Source organism: Euprymna scolopes, chromosome 36, assembly GCF_053919585.1.
Source record: "Euprymna scolopes isolate OS-2025 chromosome 36, ASM5391958v1, whole genome shotgun sequence".
NCBI classification, from domain to species: Eukaryota; Metazoa; Mollusca; class Cephalopoda; order Sepiida; family Sepiolidae; genus Euprymna; species Euprymna scolopes.
In genome coordinates this window covers 48,405,085-48,417,261 of record NC_136517.1, presented here as the reverse complement: position 1 = coordinate 48,417,261, position 12,177 = coordinate 48,405,085, and the positions used below count along the sequence as shown (strand labels likewise).

The following is a 12,177-nucleotide window of genomic DNA, read 5'->3' as shown; positions in this document are numbered from 1 at the left end:
ATAGTTCTATTCTCAATTATTTTTTCACCCAACCAGAAGTGCCCGTTTAGAAAGCTTGTTTTCTCCACCTTACTGTTTTGTGCCACATTTTGCTGCAAGTAAAGCCATACCTTGTTCTCATCAAAGATGATAGCAGTTTCTGCGGTTAAGGCAGTGCTGCCAGGCAGGATAAAAAAAAAAATCAAATAAATAAAAACCATGCATAATTAAACATACATTCATTTAAGCAGTTTCATTACAAATGCAAGTGGGATGCCTTCAGCAAAATGTTTACTTTTGACATTACGCTAATGAATTCACTAATGAACTTTGATATTGCGTGATCACTTGCATTGCACGTGGGAAGTGATAACGTCTACACATTTTGTGTATTATTTAGATTTCTTTATTTTGTATAATAGTAAACTAGTATGTCTGGTTACATGAATAGCTATTCAATTGAATGTTGAACTAAGGGAGATAATCTAGTAAGAGAACATGGGTAACAGCTGATTGATTTGTAATGTAAAAAAGACAACACTTTTTTAATTATTATTAAAGAGGTGGTGGTCCTAGTGTAATTTTAACAGTTGATAATCAAAATATTTAGTCGTAATGGTAGTGTGGTTTCCTTTGAGAATATTTAAAAATAGATTAATTTTTGTCTACATATTTCTTCACAAAATGTGTACGTCACAATGTATTCTGTTTGCCAAATCGCATTGTAAAAAGCAGAATCAATGGCTAACAAGACAGCTTTTTTCTTTTTGTTTTGTTGTGTTTTTGTTTTTTCAAGCGGCTTTAATAAAGTGGAGTGGACATCAGCTGAAATATACTAAAAAAAAAATCTTTTTAAGTAATTAAGAAATAGCAACAATGAGGACCAGTTTTGAGTAAAAACAATGCAAACATTTTCATATATATATATATATATATATATATATATATATATATATATATATATATATATATCCTCCATTTTTATAAAGATCAATGTGTATTTGTATATATACAAAGCCGTCCTGTCATACAAATCTAGCAAATAAAAAGCATGCCTTTTTCAAGCCGCTAAACTAAGCCATTTGAATTGGTGAGAGGAAATAAAAAGGAAAATGTCAGATAACTCCACCCACCTGAGATGAATCCGAAAAAAAAAATCCTCTCCTCTAAATAAGTTTAACAGTGGGCATTTTTAAATTTTTTTTCTCCTTTAGGTCATTAGAAATTATATTGATAATTTATAAGTGAAAAATGAAATTACTGACATTATTCTGTGATTTCATATGGAATATATGTGCAAACACTGACAAAGCATAATTTGTTTTCCTCCATCTTTAATGGAGATTGTAGATGCATGCGCACGCACACACACACACACACACGCACACACTCTCTTATAATGTATATTGCCAAAGATATCCACAAGTAATTCAACCAGTTCTATTAATTTGTCTTAAAATTATACCTTAGTATTTTAAGATTTTAAACTTAGCTCAAATCACGCACTTAACTGGATCTTTTTCAATTTATCTACATCTTTGTTTAACCCTTAAAATAGGTCTCACAAAACTCCTTGGAAAAAAACAAAATTATGTACCATATCTTCCTTTTTAATTACATCATAGTTCACACAATATATTTTGGAATAATTTAACAAATAGTTTAAGGACAAATTAATAGTTTGTCAAATTTTTTCATAATGCTAAATAAAATTAATACTGTTTGTTTATAATACTTTTTCAGGGAGTTTCCATTCATGTACAATCCTGTCTACTAAATGGGTACTGATTAGTCGACACGGTTTTACATTAGCACCATACAGATATCACTAAATATATTCTTAATAATTGTTATATTTGTTATATAATAAGTTTGGTATAATGATCTTTCTATTACAATATCTAAGCAACATATGCTGTAAGTATTTAATATTACACATTAATTGAAAAGTGTATTAGATTATCTCCCTTGTTTTTGTGGAACGTTAGTGTTTCAAGGAACCCAGTTGAAAAACGCTGATATAAAATCAGATTCAATAATGCATTATATTTATAAGAAAAAAAAAACTTTTTCTATATGTAATTTTGTTTATCAAGGAGAATGGAAAGTTAAATATGTCAGCATTTCATTAACTAAAACTGAAAAGAAATTAGAATTATTAAATAGGATTAAAAAAAAATTGAATTGATTTCAAAGACTTATAAATATCAGTACTAATTTTTTATCTCTTCAGCAGTTTTAACATTTATTTCTCTGACAGTTGAATTTTTTGGTAATTTAAATCAACTAAAGAAAATTCTAAGATCATTAAAAAAATTCAATTTTATTTGAAAAATATAGAAGAATGCTTAAATTGTAAAACAATTCATATAAATATTTGGATATAATTGTATTACAATTTAAGCATTCTTCTGTAATTTTCAAATATTTTAAGTCTGTAATGGAGTATATGCACTATTTTTTTTTTTTTTTTTTTTTTTAATTAATAATGCGTTCTTTTTTTTGTTTTTTGATGGCAAAGTTATAAAAACAAAAAGGGTATAAATTATATCTGATAATGAGAAATATTGACAAATAGGAAAAGCTTTTAATGTATTTCGCTGCGCAGTTATTTCTTGAGCAGTTCTAGGAGGTCCACCTTTTTTTTTTTTTTCAAGGGAGAAAGGGTTACTTTATCACCCGAGACACATCTACAAAGAAATGCTGACTGGCTGCCCAGGCATCTTTTCTGAAGTCAGATGGTCCTCTTCAGGTGCACTGACTTTCAAATCCCACTTTCCGACGCTTATGTCACATTTCTCACTGTCAGAGAGAAATGAATACTTTCACTACATTCATAGACATATTTTATATTGCATTTTTTTTTTTTTTTCATCATGAGAAGCATTTTCAGAGATGCTGAAAAATGTCTATTGTCGGGTATCATTTCTATGAAAACGACACTAAATCAGACAATGTTTCTCCAGTCTTTGTGTGTGTGTGTGTGTGTGTGTGTGTGTGTGTATATATATATATATATATATATATATAGCAGTTCTCAACACAAAGGAGCAAAATTCTACCTCTCACCAAAAAACAAAGAAACAAGTGAATGCCTGGTAAACACATGCCCATTAGCTATGATATTAGTGTGAATCTAATTGGCAGACTAGCAAACCCAGTACCATATGAATATATAAAAAAAAGAATGAAATGGAAATCTGTGTAGCTTCATTGCCTATTATTTTAAAAACTTACTACCTAACTCTACCTACATATTGAACACTATCAAAGTAAATACTGAAACTAGATACATTAAATAATATGTATATATCAAAAAAAATTATTCAAAGATTCCTTGCTGTCTCTCCCCTACCCCCCTAAGGGGGGGGGCTACAGGGTTTTGTTTTTCTATTTGCCAATTTTTCTAAATAATCCAATAGATGTATTTAAAAACAAAAAATGTTTCACAATTACGTTCTTAAATATTGTTTTAAACCCTTAATTTGTCAAGAGAAATAAGTCAGTTTGTCATACTTAATTAGCTGCAAAACTCCCCTCCATTAAACATACAATAAGTCATTAAATTCTATTTTTAATTGTAATTATTTTTCTACTGGATTATTTTTCGTAATTTTTGGAATTTATGCTAATTTCGACATGACATAAAAGTGCATAATGTTTCAACCTGAAATGTGTTGGTTAGTTTTTTATTATTATAAATTGCCAGATATTCCCTCCGCACACACAATGTAACAAGTAAAATTAAAAATCAGTTATATAATACTGTGATTTAATTTCTAGTTTGAAGGAAAGAAAACTTACATGTAAAAATCTATCTGAATTATAGAAAAGACTTATTTTTCATATTGTGTGTTTATCATAGAATTCAAAATCAATGCTAAAAATGGTATTTAATTTATGAAAATGCATTGAATTTTAGTACAAAATCAATTAAAAAAAATGTTTTTTATCTAGATTGTAATAAAACCTTGCAATAATTTATTTCTAGCCTGTATTTTTTTTTTTTTTAATCATTCATAGTTTTTTTTCCCAGAACATCATTATTTCATCACTTTTAAAGCTAGGTTAACATTCAAGGGAGATAATTGATTTATCAAGATGCCAGTTATAAAAATTAAAATAGAAATAAAGATAAATTTAATGTTTAACTGTTAGTAAAAAAAAAATTTTTAAGCCTAATTTGAAGATGCACTTTGTCATTTTAAGAAACCTAGTATGTGGAATATATACATTAATTAATAAAGCAATTAATATTTGTTTATATTTATATCAATTATAAGTATATGCTATAAAATATAATTATCCGTGGACACATGTTTTATCATCCACAACTCATCAGCATACAATGATATCAGCAACTCTACCACAGAGTTACAAACTCTGCTAATAGTGGAAGAGTTTATTTTCACTTCAACAATGCTGCTATTTATTTATATATTTTATTTGATATTGATAATTGAACATATTCAAATAGGGGAAAGTATTTATCTTATTGCTAGGTGGAATGATTCTTCTCTTCACCAGTGTGTGATGCTCCCATAGGTCCACTATGATTTTGTAAACCACTTTTATGTTAGTACATTTCTTCAGATCGACAAAAATTTTCATGATCCTTTTAAAATGTTAAATCTATTAAAAACAAAAATTAATGAGCCTTATTTTTTTTTTATAAGGTATGCAGTGACCAGCAGTATAGTAGATAAACTACTTGGTAAAATTCAGTTGTAAAAGTTACTCTTTTTCAAGCTGAAGGTTCAATTCTCAGTGCGAACAACATTCAAAATACAATTGCAAATTACTTAGAACTCCTATCTAGTCATGGCTAACGAAATGACCACATGCTACCACATGGATAAAGGACTCCATTCAAAATCCTGTGCAGATTCCTGAATTTGACAGAAAAATTCCAGAGTTTGTTAGTATATACCTGAACAAGGTTGGAGGTTACATTAACCAAAATGTGAAAATAATACTCAGGATGAGTACAGTAGTTTGAAGAATCCAAGTAATACAAAATGCTGATGTATTAAACTTTCCTGGTCTGCACAGGGTTATCACCATAACCATGTGGCTTATTTTTTTTTAACTATTTTTTATACTAAATTTTGGGGTGTGGTGTTTTTTTGTTTTAATTTTATTTTATAATACATAAACACAAATTTAGTTTACTAAATGTCATTTACTTTCTCAGTGAGCCCATCCATTCTTTACATTATGATTATTGCATCAATTCAGTTTCTTTATTTGAAAGAAATGGAAATTCAGTTGTACATAATTGGAAATTTTTTTTTTTTAATTTCTTTTTGTAAAATTTACTGGAACCTGGATGGAAGAGAAGATATAAGAAATGGACCCTTCCATTCACCCCCTTTCTCCCCAAATTGACCAGATTTGTGTTTATCTATCATTTTTTTTATTTTTCTCTGTCCATTTTTTTTTTTTTGCTGATTAAAATGTTAAATGTTACAAGGCATGTAATTCTCTTTTCATATATATATATATATATATATATATATATATATATATATATATATATATATATATATATATACTGTTTTTTCTTTTATTTCTAAAAAAAAAAAAACTTGTATATTATAGGTCGTTACTAATGTCAGTAAGTGACAGCATAAGTATGCAATGCTACAATATCCATATTTATTTTTGTATACGATCATCAGATGCCACTACTTGTCTTATTTAACATGCATTCTCTTTTAATGTTGGAATTCGGTATTTCCTTCATTAGGGCATTCATTTTTACCCCACTTTCTAAAAAAAAATTTTTTGATTAGTTTTTATTTGATGGCCCAGGGGTCGGCCATGGTTCCAGGGAGGAAACATGATCATTTACCTAGTATTTCCCCAGCAGTATTTCATGGATAGCACCCAGTTTTATTCAATTTTCACAAGTCAAACCATACCTAATCTTAGAACATGCTAATATTTTCATTTTCCCTTAATGTCAGTTGAATTTTTTTTTTAAACAGGTCTTAAATTTTGCAACTATATAACAAATACCCAGCCCTTGACAAATAAAATTAATTTCTCAAGCCAAACAGTTTTGCACTACTTTTGTGTCCTTACAAAGATTAAAATAAACAAATAATTCTATTAAACCTTGTCTAAAATCCTTATTCCAATTTTGATCAAAATTAATTACATGATTTTGATTTTATAAAATGTCTTAAATTTAAGGTTCAAGCTTAAGGGATCTTAAGAAAAAATTGAAACTAAGAATTTATTAAATTGCTGTCTAGTGTCTGATCTAATTTAATGCAAATCTGAAATATTCGAGTTTTCAAATGGGAGTTTATGCCCATATATAATAGAGCCCTTTTAAAATACTTAAAATAAAAAATAAAATAAAAAAATAAAAAAATTTTAAACCCTGAAATATAAGGAATATTTATTAATTATAAAAATTATATTAAAATTTCTCCAAATCAGAAGTATTCAGATTTTCACAAATGTCTTCAACCTCTTTTTATAAACACTAAATTAAATGTAATACACACCTGTACACTTAGCAGCTGCATTCCCAAAATTTATAATGATCAGTTATTTGGTTTAGGGAGTAAATCCTATACATACAAATATTTTCACAAACCTAACTTATATATATGTGGGAAGGACGAAATTTAAGGATAAAATATTTTATAAGTTTATATTTAATCTTTCTTCCACTTTTTATTTTGTGACACCATACCTGATAAAGTTTACAAACTACCAGACTTTGTACTAGTTTTTTTTTTTTTTTTTTTTTGTAATAGATTACAATTGGTGGCCTTTTATTTTTTTGTGTGCATTTATCAATAAAAGAAACAAAACCCCCTATCATTATTATCAGTATTACACACCATTTAATTAGTTTATTATAAACAGCTTTATCATGTTCAGAAAAAGATTCATACATTATCAGATTTCCATTCCGTCTTTAGAGACAGTGCCCCCCCCCCTGTAAGAGTGTCAAGAGAAGAGTGAAGCAAGGTTTGTGCAATCTCAAACTGCATCTCTCATGGGCCATTCTTGTTTCAAAGAGTCCAGGATGACTGGAAACAATACTGAGATAAGCAAAGCACTCTAATGCATACAGCACCTGGTATTCCTAAGTGGCCATTCATTTAATATTGATCAGAATTAATGTTAACTTGAAAGTCTCGACATGATTATGCCATCATAAATTCTATCTGCATAGCAAAGCTAGCCACTAGGTCTTTTCGTGATGACAACAACATTCCTATAAACATGTCGCAACAAAATGTTCAATTCTACATCAGAACCCTTAAATAAGCTTTTCAGAACGTTTCACAATGTCTAATTTCATTTGCATGGTGATAGCAGTGTTTCTAGAAAAAAATAAGTGCTTAGAAGGTTCGCCTGTTATGCTAGGGGAGGGAGCAGAAACAACACTACAGCTGCCAAAGAATCCATATAGCATCCAGGTGAAATTTAAACAACGCATTATCAATACAATGCTTGCTGCCTTTAGTTTTTCCATTAGGCTCAAAAAATCTGTTCCTTTGCCAAATTTATTTATGATGTAAATTATGTAACCACAAAATGCCATACATCATGATCATCAAGGATTGCATGGACTCTGATTTCTCCATAGGAACATCAAAATGAAAAAGCTATGATTATTTCATTTTGGGGGGGAAGAAAAAGAGTATAAATTATTTTGTATTAATACAAGTTTTTGGGCTCCAGTTCTGTCAGTGTGTTTTCTATAGAACCTAAGTTTCTATTCATGTTTGAACAGGTGTTACAAAAATAAAGAAAAAAGTCACAAACCACAACCCATAGAAAGTTGCAATATTCTTGTCAAGCAATGGCAACTTCTTTCTTTCTGTTGTCAATGCATCATATTATTGAATTCAATTAGTTTAGTACAACTGTTATATAATGAGACTATAAGAAAATAATGGTTAATTGAAGCTAATCTTGGCATCGACTAGCTGAATGATTAACGGTTGTGGGGTTAAAAATATAATCCTGGTGATTAACAAAAGAGCGTTCTGGTCTCTTTTAATCACTAGACTTCAACAGGAAGACATAATAGGTGTTCTCCTCAAACCCGAATGGGGTTGGGTAGAATAGGTGATGTGCTAGTTTAGTAATAATGGCTAATATTCCTCTCTCTCATCCAAGTGGGTAATCATATCTGTGTATATAACTTTGGTAGTCTGTTACTGAATTTTTATGCAAATACATCCTCAATCAAATAGAAGTCCTGTGTGTGTTCATAAAATGAAACAAAGATACATATACAGCTCTTCATGACACATCTTTGCAACACAACTGTCCATTTAGTAAATCAAAAACTGTCTCGTGTATGGCAAGGACAACATTTAAGAGAATCAGCACAGATCTCAATTCTTGTTCATTTTGAAAAGGGTCACTGGTATCGGAAGAACCTGCAAGATTGAAGAAATTAAAACTACAATTCTTATGATACAACTGGAAGAAAGATTTTAAATTACAGCAATCATCTAGCAAGTTTGGACAAACAAATTAAAACAGAATAGATGTTGCTATTGTTAGCACCATGGGAGGTGCTCGACTGAGCTCCAATCACTAGTTTCTCCTTGTAAGGTATTCACAAGTAGTCATCGATCACATCAAAGAAAGATTTCTTTTCTTCCTCAGTGTACTTAGCATCAGGCAGAATTTCCAATGAACAGAGCTTTTTTGTAAGGGATTATTGTCTGAAACATATTGCCATGAGACTGCTTCCCTGCAATTTACAACTTGGTCATCTTCGAATCCAATGCCAACAGATTACTATTAAAAACAGTCTCCACGAGTTTTCAAACTTGGTCCTGACAATCATTCCATTTTATTAACCTTATCTTTGAGTGATAAAATATTTTTTTTTTTTTTTTTTAAACTTTTAAATAGTCTACCATGAGTCTTCACATTTTCTGTATAATCTTTCAACACCACTATCTTATAAGACCATGGAAATTTCCCGTACTCAGAACTTAGTCTTGTGTGGCATCATTAGTGATGGCAAAATGCAATCTATACAATATATACACAACTGCAGATGTTGCATGCACCATCAGTTCCAGTATGTTTTGTTTTTTGTCCTCTCTATGAGGAGGCAAATTGTTCTTATATCTGAACAGGTTTCGATAACTATCACCATTGAATGTGATGTTGAACAGTTTGACCAGGTGGTATGGTTGGATCTTAAACAATCTAAAGTTTTGTTTATGGACAATTTTAACTTCAATAAAAAACTGTATGCAGGCAGTTTTTATTTTTTCCACTTAGTGCCTGTTTTACAAGTACTTTGAGGAATGTGCTCTCATAAACTTCTAGCACTTGTACATACTTCCAAGTAATCTGACAAGCAGCAAAATTGCACCCATTCAATCTTGAGATATCTACATGCAGGAAAGCCTTCTACTCTAATAGTTTCTTCTCTTGGATTACTAGACTTTGGAATTCCCTCCTGGCTTCCATGAATACACACTAACCTGCTGAAATTCAAATATAATGTGAACTGTTCAAATCCTCATAGTCCCCTGTTTGACATGATTCCAAATAGTAGCTCTTTTATAATTTGCCCTCTAAATATTTAGATGTGTCCCAACCATTTATCTTGTTTTTATCAATTATTGCCTTCAATGGTTTCATGTCAATTGAAGTCTGACATTAATCTCGTGAGTGTCAGTGAGAACTTCATAAGAGATTTTACTAAATGAACCGTTTCTAGAGTTTTAAAGTTATAAACCCATCAATTTTTATGTTTAAATATTGCATTATTTCTGGTAATAAGTGCCTAGTATTTTTTTTTATCTACCCCCGTTTCTTCAAAGAGTAGTATAGACTAAAAATAAATAAATTGTGCTTTAATTTACCTATAAACAAATTCATAACAACTTGTACAGAATTAGAAAGTGATTTGCCCGGATGAAATTTAAAACACCCCCCCACTCTCTCATTAATTTATAAACAATTGCATACAACAGTGTTCAAACATTGAAATACTGAAAAATGCTTATAAAATCACTATAAAATAATACATTTTTATTTTTTTCTTATTCTAAAAAGATTTTGCTAAAATTTAGTCATAATCAAAATAATAAATATATACAATACATAAAAATGTGCCATTGTTTATAAATCAGATTTTTTCCAACTTTTATATTTCATCTGCATGAATCTCTATGGTTCAAATTCATAGCAAGTTGTTGCTGATGTGTTGGTGGTTGAATCTGTGTCATGTTGTGGCATTTTCACTGATTGTGGTAATAGCATTACTTTGTTGGATGTGAAGGCATTGCATTTCCAAGTTTTACTCATACTGACATATTTTTGTTTTTGTTTTCTTGTGTTAATGCTTGTGTGTACACTTACATCTTTTGCTCTTGCTCTCTCTCATATATATATATATATAGAGAGAGAGAGAGAGAGTATTAACCAGATTTCTATCATCTCTTATTTTCTAGGTAGTATATTTTCAAAGAAAACAAATTAGTAGTCTTTATAAACAGTCCCTGATATCTTTAACAGCTCATAATATTGTTGCAGGGATGCTATTCATTTATTTATCATACTGCAATTTATTTATTTTTTTAATCTGCAGGCACTGTTAAATTTAAGTCTTTTAATTTCAATCACTATAAATTTAAAGTTAACTAGTTTAAGTCTCAATTATTAACAAATAAAATAGATTTGAATTTAAGTTTGTATTTGCTCTATATTAAGTTAAATTTAAATTCACCATCATCCTGTTTGGTTTAACACCCATTTTACATGCACCATCTAAGATGGCTTTTATAAATTGACTTCCAAATTTACCCATCTCTTGAACGATCTTTATAAACTGCACAGCCTCAAATGTGACCACTTTTCTTTGGAAGTCATTTTTGCTATTAAGGCAAGATTTTTATATAGATTAATCTTAACCATTATCATATCTTTTAACCTTTTAACATGGCCATAATATTCTGTTTTTGAAACTTAGTTTGAGTTTTCTTATTATACCATCTCTGAAAGATGGAGATGATGCAGTGTTCTGATCTGTCAGTAGAGACAGTAGAATCAGTAAACTCTGGATAAAAGAATCCAAATTTTATATTCAGTTGTAGAAGCTTGTCTACAATAAATATCTTGATTTAATCCTATAGTATTAGAAAATGGAGTGCTTTTCTAGATTAGTAATCTTTTAAACTAACGCAAAACATAACATACTTGCATGTCATATCAAAATTAGTATAAATTCCAATATTTACTAAAAATAATCGACTAGATGTGCTAGATGTATTTTTTTTTTTTTTTTTTTTTTTTTTTTTTAAGAAAAATCTCACAATTTGAGATTTGTTTAAAAATGGCAGACAATTTAAGTCAAGGGTTATCTCCCTTGTTCGTGGCACAACTTTTCTACATTAAAACCTACGATAAAATTCGATAATTCAATAAATGCTATTTTTATTTGTAATTATTTTTCTACTGGATCATTTTTGGGGAATTTATACTAATTTCGACATGACACATGTACGTAATGTTTTCATTTGAAATCTGGTGGTTTATCACCAATCAATCTACACATACACAGAAAATTCAAAGTTTTTTGTCGGAGTCATGTACAACAAAAGTAACCAATCAAATGAAAAAATACTATCTAAAATTGTTTACTAATTGAAAAATACATCTCAAAGCTGCTTTTGGTGAATCTTATGGTATTGTATTGGTTACATCACTTAATTTGGATTTTTTTTTTCTAACATACATGCTTCACTAGAAACTCGGCCTTGTTTTGATCGGAAACCAGCTCCTCCACTTTAAAAAGCAATATGGGATGTTTTGTGCCTTCAGGAACTGAATCTTGGAAGGCCAGAACACTGGGGATGATTTCAGGCTGCGCACTTTTTCATTTTACCAGAGTTTAGAGTTTGCATATGTCCCCTTTCTCGACATTTTGCTCCACTTGAACAGATTTTTAAACAGCATACATTTTTGCGCAATATAATTTAAAACTTTCTTTCAGTATTATTCAGTCCCAACTTTTAAGCCTTCAACGCCTTTATTTCTGTAGAGATATTGAAAATAATTAATAAATATACTAATTATATATTTCCTATATTGATATTTTACCATCATTTCTATTTTAGAATTCAGTTCATTCTTTGCTCTCCTGTTCCTTAACTGAGTGACAGGATTTCAGTGTTTCATATCGCTGACTGA

At 29.6% G+C, this 12,177-nt stretch overlaps 1 protein-coding gene across 28 annotated transcripts in view; it reads left to right on the top strand.

Annotated features, from left to right (window-relative positions):
* LOC145260458 (plasma membrane calcium-transporting ATPase 2-like) overlaps nucleotides 1-12,177 on the top strand; it is a 567,808-nt gene that overhangs the window by 420,169 nt on the left and 135,462 nt on the right. The gene's annotated exons all lie outside the window — the stretch shown is intronic.